Below are 9,780 nucleotides of genomic sequence, written 5' to 3'. Positions count from 1 at the left end.
GTGCAACCCAATGCAGGCCCAGAGTTAAAGCCAATATTGGACCAATGTTATGACAATGCAGCAGCCATTGTGCTGCCAGCGTAGGACCAGTATTAAGCCATATCGTTGCCATTATTAATGCCAGCTTTGAGCAAACGCCCTTTGCATGACGAATATTGTAGAAATGCTGGCTCTAGAGTACGCAGCCAATCTTACTGCGAACCTTTTGCTAGCGGCATTTTCTATAGCAATTGTCCCCATATCGTCTTCCTCAATAGTAGCTAGGAAAGCTCGACAAAAAGATATGTCAAGAAGCAGAAGTCCTCTATACTTGCAAATAATAATAGAAAAATACTGAAATTCACTTTTATGACAGTTTATGTGGGAATAAATTTGCACAAAGAAGCACTTTCCGTGGACCTAGATGGGTGACGCTCGGTTATGTTCAAACAGTTTATTTACAGGCAGTGCCCTCAGGATAGGAATTGGGCAAGGTGCCGAGGACGGTGGGCTGGCCAGGGGTTTCAGGGCAGGGACCTGACGTCGGTAGGCAGGTTGGTCAGTGCTTGGATGACGGTGGGCTGGTCAGGCCCCTGAGGACCACGATAACGCGGTGGTTTCGTTGAATTTGCTACCACTTCCCATAGCGACTTCACCATTACTTGGAGGAGATGCTTGCACTGTAAGATAAAAAGAAATATTATCAGAGATGTTGGTATGACAAATGTATGTGGTAATGTTTTCATTTGAAAGATCGCCATACCGCAAGTATATAGGTTTGAGTAAAGAGTTTGAAGGGTTAAATAAAAAAATTTTTTGCAAGAGATTTGTCAGGTAACAGTCTTTAATATCTCAACATATATGGCGTATTTCGTAGAAGGTGAAACAGAACATTTAGAACACAAACATAAAATGCACAGGATCCGTCCGCCTTGTTTACACCGCCGCCTAGTCAGCGTAGCACTTTATAATTAAAGAATACAAATAAAAACATGCTCCATCGTTTCACTAGGTTTACCGCAGCAAACACACGCTTCTCCTTCCTTCTTATATCTTGCTTTATAGGTGCGTGTTCTAAGGCATCCCGATCTCTCTTCGAAAAGTAATGAGCTTCCCTTTGAGTTATCGTAAATTGTTTATTTCCCGACTCCGTTTTTTCCTCTTAAGTAGTTCCTCATGGAAGGTTTCTTTTCCATTGCCGCCACCCATGAGATTATTTCAGCCTCTCTGACTTTCCGCTTGACCTTATTTATTGCTGTGTTGCCACCATACAGGCCGCATACTTGCTGGTAAGCTTCCTAGTTCTTTTCCTCCACTGTGAATCAATGAATCAACCTGACCACTCTCCCAGCCCATTCACTTTCTTCCATATTCCTCAGCCATTCTTCATACTCAATTTTACTGCGAGCTTCCCTCACTTCAAAACTAGTCCAGCCCATATCACCCAGCACCATTCTAGGGTGCCTCAATGTCCTCCTCGCCCGCAGCGGGCGAGGAGGACATTGAGGCAGCCCACCGTCCTCCCACACCCAAATTTTCTGATCCCCTATTGCTAAGTGTGCTTTTGTACGTCTCCGTTTTTTGTCGTTTCCTTACTTTTGATCCACCAATCCTCCAATCGCCACCATTGTAGGGTGCCTCGATGTCCTCCTCGCCCGCCGCTCCGTTCAGGGTGGAGACATTCTTTGACGGCGCCGGTGCCGCCAGAACCGGTTCGTTCTAGCCACCGCCGCCATGTTCATGCCCGCCGCGCGCGCTGCACGGTGCAGGTGCTATAGGACGTTGCTGCGACGAGTTCGCTGGGTGTTGTCGGCACAAAATGCCCGGCTGCTGCGTGCCGTTGTGCAGTAATCACTCAAGGTGTTTGTGTCAGCCAATTCTTCCACACACCGTCAACGACTAGCTACGATGTCGATGACGCACAGTACCTGATCGACCTGCTGTCGGCAGGTATGCAAGAAGAAGCGGCAGCCGATATTGAAGCTATCGACGACGCGGAGATCCCGTTTGTCGAAGAGCTAACATCAGCTGAGTGCGAGATTTTGTTTCATATCGGTGGGTTTCTTATCAAAGGGATCCTCAAACCTATTGACCACTGCGAGAAGTGCAAACCTGCATTGTTAGGCTCAAGCAGCAGTGAGCATGCGTACTTGACGTCCCTCAAGGAATACGTCTCTGAAGGCAGCAACCTTCATTACCCAAGCGATGCAGTCATGCTAGTTCTCAAATCTTGCGAGAAACATTTTAATGGTATCACCACCTGGACGGAAAGCGTTTTCACCATGAAATCTCCTTTGAAGGCTGTAACCGCATACTTGACAAATATGTTGCGGTGCGGCGTAACGGGCGCCTGTCAGGAACACAAAGAAACAGTGGAAAAGCTCTTTGTGTCAAACTACGCGAGACTGGGGCTGCGTGTGCACCTGCGTCAAGCCGCGGCAACGGGACTTGACGGGCATGCAAGCAAGACGTGTGCAGGAGTGAGCCTACAGTGAACACTGAAATTAAATTTTAATGCATATCGCCAGAATTAAAAAAAACTTTCATTTCATTTGGGTTACTCTTTTAATATAGTTTTCATTCATGTGTTTATTCTTACTTTGCTGTGCGTGCTGATTTTTCACCTTGTGTCTGTACAAGTTTGCCGCTTTTTTTTCAACTTATCGAGCTGAGCAGCAATCTGACATTCTAATTTATTTTGTTCAAGTTAATTCAAGGCTTCTTTGTAGTTTCTGGTCGTTGGTCTGAGATCTACGAAAGACCTGTGACAATTGACACCTCCTGACAGCTGACATAATAAAAACCTGCATAGCGACACAAACGTTGTGACTGAAATCACGTATCTACTCGTCACTTATTGACCTCTTTTCTTTACCACCGGCATCTTCTTATGCAATAGGAATTTCCAGAGCTGCATACCAACATGCTCACAAGTAACACAGGTTCACGGCGTAACTGTTCGCGAAGAACAGAAATATGCTGGCAGCATAGCAATTTTTGCATTCCTCTATGATCGCTTGTGTTAAACGCATCATTTCTCACTGTGAAACAAAGTTATTGCCGCGCAACTTAATTTCTGTATTTACAGTTCGTAAAAAATACACGCCAGGCCGCTGCTCACTGGTTGCAACGCGTTTTACGAGGGTACTTCCAAACAACTACTTTAAAACGACATTAAATAGAAACACGAAGTTGAGCTGGCATAAAAGAGGGGCCTTAGGGAATGCGCACATATTTTTTCGGTGCAAAAATATTTCTTAATAGTAGAGAAATTCGTCATCGAAGTAATCAAAGTAATAAAAAAAAAGCGCATTGCTTCCGTCAAACCGCTCATCCACAATTAAGCGCGCCAAGAATGCGCCGCTCGCAGCGGGCAAGAACATGGCGGACGCCGTAGCAGACGACGCACTTGTCTCCACCCTGAACGGAGCGGCGGGCGAGGAGGACATCGAGGCACCCTACACCATTGGAGATGTCAGCGCTACCTATCGCGAGAGTAGGGAAATAGCCGAAACGACGGCATATGGCCTCTGAGATCTAAACATCTCCCTAGCCAACTAAAACTGTAAAAAAACATGCGCTGCTTAGCGTACGCTGCACTATAGCCTATAGCGTAAGCTATAAGTCGCGTACGCTTTACTAAACCTGTCTATTTCTGGGCACTCAGCCACCAACGTGCACTCGGCCCACTACCGGAAACCAGTTACACCGGAAGTCGGCTGCACTTCCCTTATACGACACCATGTGGCGCTACGTTCTCGCGAGAGTTACACACAATACAACAACATATCCTAGACGAAGATGAAAACATAATGGAAGGAGATAAAAAAATTATGGGGTTCTACGTGCCAAAACCACTTTCTTATTATGAGGCACGCCGTAGTGGAGGACTCCGGAAATATCGACCTCCTGGGGTTGTTTAACGTGCACCTAAATCTATGTACACGGATGTTTTCGCACTTCACCCCCATCGAAATTCGGCCGCCGTGGCCGGGATTCGATCCCGCGACCTAGACTGGAAGGAGAAGCGGCAATAAATTACATCCGAAAAATTACAGCCGAATCTTTCCAAGCCAATGACGAGGTTGTATTTGAAGAAAAACAGAGCATGAAAGAGACCCAAGGGGAAAAGGAGCTGGTGCTCACAAATTTCAACTGGAAGAAAGCGGAAGAGAAAATTACTAAGCGCACAGCCACGGGGCTAGACGAGGTTCCCGTTAGGTTGATTAATGAACTAGGACCAAAAAGTAATGAAGCTCTGGTGAAAGCAGAGGAAAAAACTTTAAGAGATAGAGGAATACCAGACAGTTGGCACAAAGTAGAATGAATTTAATTTATAAAGGTAAGGGGGAGAAAGATAGAATTCACTCGTATAGACCGTTGACCATTAAGTATAAACCCCATGCAAGCGATCTTGCACGCGACAGCGACAAGCGACGCGATGAAGATGGCTGTCGCGTCCGTTCGTCGCCCAGAAGTCGCACCCCATGCGAGCGATGACTTCGAGCGACGTCTCCCCAGTGTTGCCGGTATGAGGGCAGCAATATAGGCGCCGAAACTAGCGTAACGCGTGCTTTATAACTCATGTTGATGTATTTTACTGTAAAAAGCAGCATAAGATATTTCTGAAAGTCTTGCAGTAGGTTCTTATCCTTGCACGTATAAAAATTCAATCGTTTGCTCGTTCTGTGCGACAATCGGAAGTACTGGAGTTATGTACATCCAGTTCCGGCTTTGCGCTATTGGCTAGTCGCTCATAGCACTTCCGAGCGACGACCGACGAATTCTAGATTTGCAGAACCGAGCGATCGCGCGACAAGACCAAGCGATCTGTTCACGCGACGGCCCGATCCGTCGCTCGAAGCCGTCGCTCGTCGCTGTCGCGCACAAAATCGCGCTCATGGGGTTTAGCCTTTACATCGGTAATACACAGGGTAGCAATGCAGGCGATCAAATTAAAGCTTCAAGCAGGGGCACAGAATAACGGCATTTTGGGAGAACTTCAGGATGGCATCAGAATAGCTAGGCGAGAGGTTGCGGTCAATGATGACGCCCAGAAAGCGATGCGTCTTAACATAGGATACAGCTGCACCATTGATGGAAACAGGATACAATGACATTTGTTTGTGCGTAAATCTAGTAATGCGCACTTTTCAGTAGACACAACGAGGCCTTGTTCTCGGAGATAAGACGCCGTCATAGTTGCCGCCCGCTGAAGCCTGGCTCTTAGCTGAGGGCGAGTCACCGCAGAGGCCCAGATGCAAATGTCATCGGCGTATATTGAGGCTTGAACTGTCTGCGGTAGGTAATCCGCTAGTCCTACCAGGACGAGGTTGAACAAAATAGGGCTCAACACTACTCCACCCTGCGGAACACCACGGCAGATGTAATGGTCTGAAGTTGGGCCGTCTTTGGTCTGTAAGAAAAAACGCCTCTCAGTCAAATAGTCCCGAATCCATTGATACATCCGGCCACCAACTCCAACAGCCTCAAGTGAGTTTAGTATGGCCTCGTGGGCGACGTTGTCGTATTGCGGCTTTAGCCCGTTTTCTCTTGCTTTTTCGAGAAAGAGGATGATAACCGAATTTATTTTTCGTTTGTCTTCGTTTCGTTCTCTACGACGCACTCATACGTATTACGGAAATTTTATCCTCAAATATAGGCATCGCATTCCTTTTATGCGATCCCTCTCATATATTATGGCTGTATACAGGCGAGAAAGGTAATACCGAAGCGCACAGCTTACATATGTACGGTGCTGGTTCACCAACCGCAGTGATCGTTGTGTTGAGCAGCGTCATCGGCCTCATGCAGGAAGGCTAGCGTAGGCATATGGTAATTTCAAGCCTACTAGACTTGAAATACGCGAGTACGATGCCGGTGCATCACAAATATTTGATAGCGCCTGCCGCTTAGATGTTTCGTGGTTGCCTTAGGTTGGCCGTGCACGAGCATGCGCTCTTACGCTTTATGTTTTACTCCCTATACGCCAAGCGATCAGACAGTGAGCCAATTTATCATTTAATGTTGGTAATACAGAGACACCGGTTTTCCTTGTTGAATTAAAACCGATATAAGCAAAATAGTTCACAACACGTACACACACCGCGACTGATAATGTGCGTACACCGCGGCTGATAAAGCGCGTCACATTTTTGCGCCCCCAAGACATATTTCTGCCTACTGTAGTTACGGATGCACTGAGAGGCTTCCCTGGCGACCTTATATGAACGGACATGGCGTAAATTTCACTAAGTACTACTAAAACATCTCGAAATCATTCCGCAGCACGCGACAGCAATACTTTCAAGCATCGCCGCGCCGGATTGCCCAGGTCAGAGAGGAGGAGAGGCTCTCCGTGCGCCCTATCCTCCTCGCCCGATGAAAAGGTCTATAGAGCAAGCGAAGCGGCGATGCGTGTGTTGAGGTTCGTCTGGTTTTACTAATGAGACATGAGCCGATGAATCAAAACTGAACAGTCATATCATCAGTTGAGAGTATAATCAATCAGATGCCGAGCCATAGTGTCTCCCTGTTTAGTGAGCGCCGAAGCTGACTGGTTTTCAACGTTTCCTAGCTGAAGTGTTCCGCATGCCATTCCATTATTTCTCGATAAATACCGCATTCATTATTAGAGTCTACATGAATTCCATATTGCTTGTAGTGTTCAGAAGAACCGTATGCAAGTATGTGAGTGCCTGCGGAACGCTACAGTAGGGTAAGCGGACGGTAAGAAACCACTGACGACAAAACACACTGAAGAAGAAAGAAACTAAGCGGTATTAGTACATTGCACTTTGTGATATTGCTCCCGGAAGGTCATTCTCGGAAGACTTCGCACCAGATATCAATACCACTTCTACGCTGCAACACTACTCCAGTATTCCTCGACCTGAAGGTTCTTAAGCGAAAGCAGAAAACTTCTCCATCTTAGATGCTTGAATACGCCGTTTGCGACCTTGTAATCTCACTAGACTGCACTACAACAGACAACGGGCCTTCCAAGGCCCGTTGCCTGGTGCTCGAGCACTTGCGCGAAAGTTACGCTGACGGCCACGTCCATGTACACACGGATGGATCGGTCAGCGGGGATTCTGACCGCAGTGTATACCAGCATACTGGATACCACGTCTCGGTATACCGCACAGTCTGACCATTTGCAGCGCGTAGTTTGCGCAACTGTAGCAGATAGGGCCTCGTTCGCTTCCACTCTTCGCAAACTGAAGAGCGGACCCACACTGAAATCCATGATACTCTCAGGAGTCGAAGTCAGCGATCTTGTGGGTTGCCTCCACACAAGTTCTCTCGCCATTCACTGGAATCAGAGATCGCGAAATGCGGCGTCAGGTGTCAGTAGGTATACCTTTGCATGTGATTTATCTATCTGTCGATATGGTATGCTCATTTGAGCAATCTCACACACTTATGTCCGGAACTCTTGTATCTAAAGAACTATGCAGATCTCACTCATTGTGGGATTCGATATAAGCGAAGCTTTCCGTGCTGGATGCTTTGAATGACGATAATTAGCGGTGATGTTGACGGCTAAGGCTTAATTTTTTGAATGTTTAGTCTAACACGAGAATGGTGAGTTGACGTTAAACGTTGCCTCGCGGGCACCACTGCGGTTTGTCTGCGTAGTACACAGAACACACAGGAAGAGGTGCTTGCTTAAAGCGTTTTGGTGCGCCATGTTTCGTAACCTCTGAGAGGACTGAGCATAATAAGAAAAATTAAATTAGGAGGTTCTACGGGCCAAAACCTCTTTCTGATTATGAGGCACGCCGTAGTGGGGGACTCCGGAAATTTGGACCACCTGGGGTTCTTTAACGTGCACCTAAATCTAAGCAAACGGGTATTTTCGCATTTCGCCCCCGTCGATATGCGGCCGCCGTGGTCGGGACTCGGTCCCCCGCATCGTGCTTAGCGGCTCAACACCATAGCTCAGCCTAGTCATTGCCTCACATGGCCCATCGCTTTGTGGCAGAAGTACTAAACTTGAATTGGATTGAGGCTGTCCGTGCCAAAACCACACTCGGATTATGAGGCAAGCCGTTGTGGCGGACTCCAGAATAATTTTGACTCCGTGATGTTTATTAACGTGTTCTAAAATCTAAGTGCACGTGCGTTTTCTATTTCACCCCCATCAAAATGCGGCTGCCGCAGTTAGGATCAAATCCATGGCCTCTAGCAATGCCATAGCCGTAAAGCTACCACGGCGGGCACGCAAGTGTTGATTTGGCGATCTACCCCTTCCGTAGTGTCTGTCGCCTGGACCGTGAGGTGCGCTTTAATTAATGCGATTCTGCTGCTGCACGCCCTGCGTAGTTTGTCCACTTGACATATTTGCATGGTGTTTATTTTTCAAATAGAGCCAGCAACGTACTGTAAAATACCTTGAACTTCACCTTATGCAGTTTCCCTGCAATCACCGTCGTACAGTAGTAGGATTGCCTTGCATTCTCACGACACCTCCCCCCCCCCTCCCCCCAAACTCCCGTGTATGGGAACCGCCGCAGAGCACAGAGGGTGTTCCAAGATTATTCTTTTGATGCGAAACAATTTTCGTGCTGCTTTATTAAAAAGCCCGTCCGTAAAAAAAAAAAAAAATATGAAATAGCTCAAGCTCAGGAATGAGAACGAATTCCGGGTACACGATGACAGGGAGCATTAATTTGCTTATCTTGAAAAGTCCCGGTGCTGCCCTGTTCTTCAGAGTAGCTTCTTGGCCTTGATGTACCGTCGACGTCAAAACGGTTGCCGTTCATGTGACCACAAGAGCTCTTGAACAAAATGTTAGCGCTGCACCATATAACACATACATCATATCAACTTCACTGGTGTGTCCTTCTTCATGTACGGGACACGTGTATTCATTCAAGTCTGGATTAGGCTTTGAACGAATAATTTCGCCTTCGAGGCATTATTACATACGTTACCGCAGTCCCTATATTTACAACACCTCAAATGAGTTTAGCAATGGAGATACAAAACATATTCGCGCAACTATTTACAAAGAAACAGCTGCCTTATTCCGCAGAGTTCCAGTTTTTCTCTTCTTTGCCTTAGCATTGGCACCCACTATTCTGTCATTGATCTTGCGGAAACATGAACGCGTGATTTTTCGGCCGTGATTTGTAATTGCTCCAGCAATTGGGCATGAACGGCATGAAATATCCTGGCATGAACGTAGTCCACATTCCGCTGCAATGAAGGCTTGCGGGACACACATGAGCAGAGACTGCATCCACGATTCACGTCAAGAAAAAAAAAAAAAATGCTAGGAAGCATGTCGCAGCATGCCAGGACTTTTCTGGCCCCGTAGCTATCCAAGGAGCCTCGGGGTTCCCGGAACTAATCGAATTCTTGTCACAGTCGTCGCCCACTCGGTCTTCCGCGTCTCATTTTCAAGGCAGGTGCGCCGCTCCCAGGTGCGTAGCACGCCGCACAGAACATCTGTGTGGGCCTCTTTTCCGGGACGTAGCTCAGGGGGAGAGGGTGCAGCCAGAAGGCCTTAAATTCTCTAGACGGTGTTGACTGGACTCGCACGTTAGTGGAAAGTTAGTAGAAGCACTGCAGAAACTGCAGCGCTACTTTGGGGAGTCACGGTTAATTACAGCTGTTAAGAGGCGAACATGGCAGCGACCAGGGAGATCCAGAAGGCATTGTGCACAATCGACGCAGGGGTTAAAACCGGATTTCTAGCGACGCCTTTCGTCCCTGACTCGCACCTGTATACGCACGCCATGACCCCCTCCCCCCTCCACGGCAGCACTCAAAGCAGCAGTGGAAAGCGGAAGG

General features: G+C 47.4%; 1 long non-coding RNA gene across 1 annotated transcript; it reads right to left on the bottom strand.

The window, feature by feature from the left end:
* Positions 1-418: 418 nt before the first annotated feature.
* On the bottom strand, positions 419-5,387 carry LOC140213011 (uncharacterized). Its single transcript, XR_011889943.1, has 2 exons — positions 5,130-5,387; positions 419-659 (listed from the first exon to the last, which is right to left on the bottom strand). It is a non-coding gene; the product is annotated as an uncharacterized lncRNA (long non-coding RNA).
* Between the last annotated feature and the right edge of the window lie 4,393 nt (positions 5,388-9,780).

This window comes from Dermacentor andersoni, chromosome 8 (genome assembly GCF_023375885.2).
Source record: "Dermacentor andersoni chromosome 8, qqDerAnde1_hic_scaffold, whole genome shotgun sequence".
NCBI classification, from domain to species: Eukaryota; Metazoa; Arthropoda; class Arachnida; order Ixodida; family Ixodidae; genus Dermacentor; species Dermacentor andersoni.
This window is presented reverse-complemented; position numbering and strand designations above follow the sequence as displayed.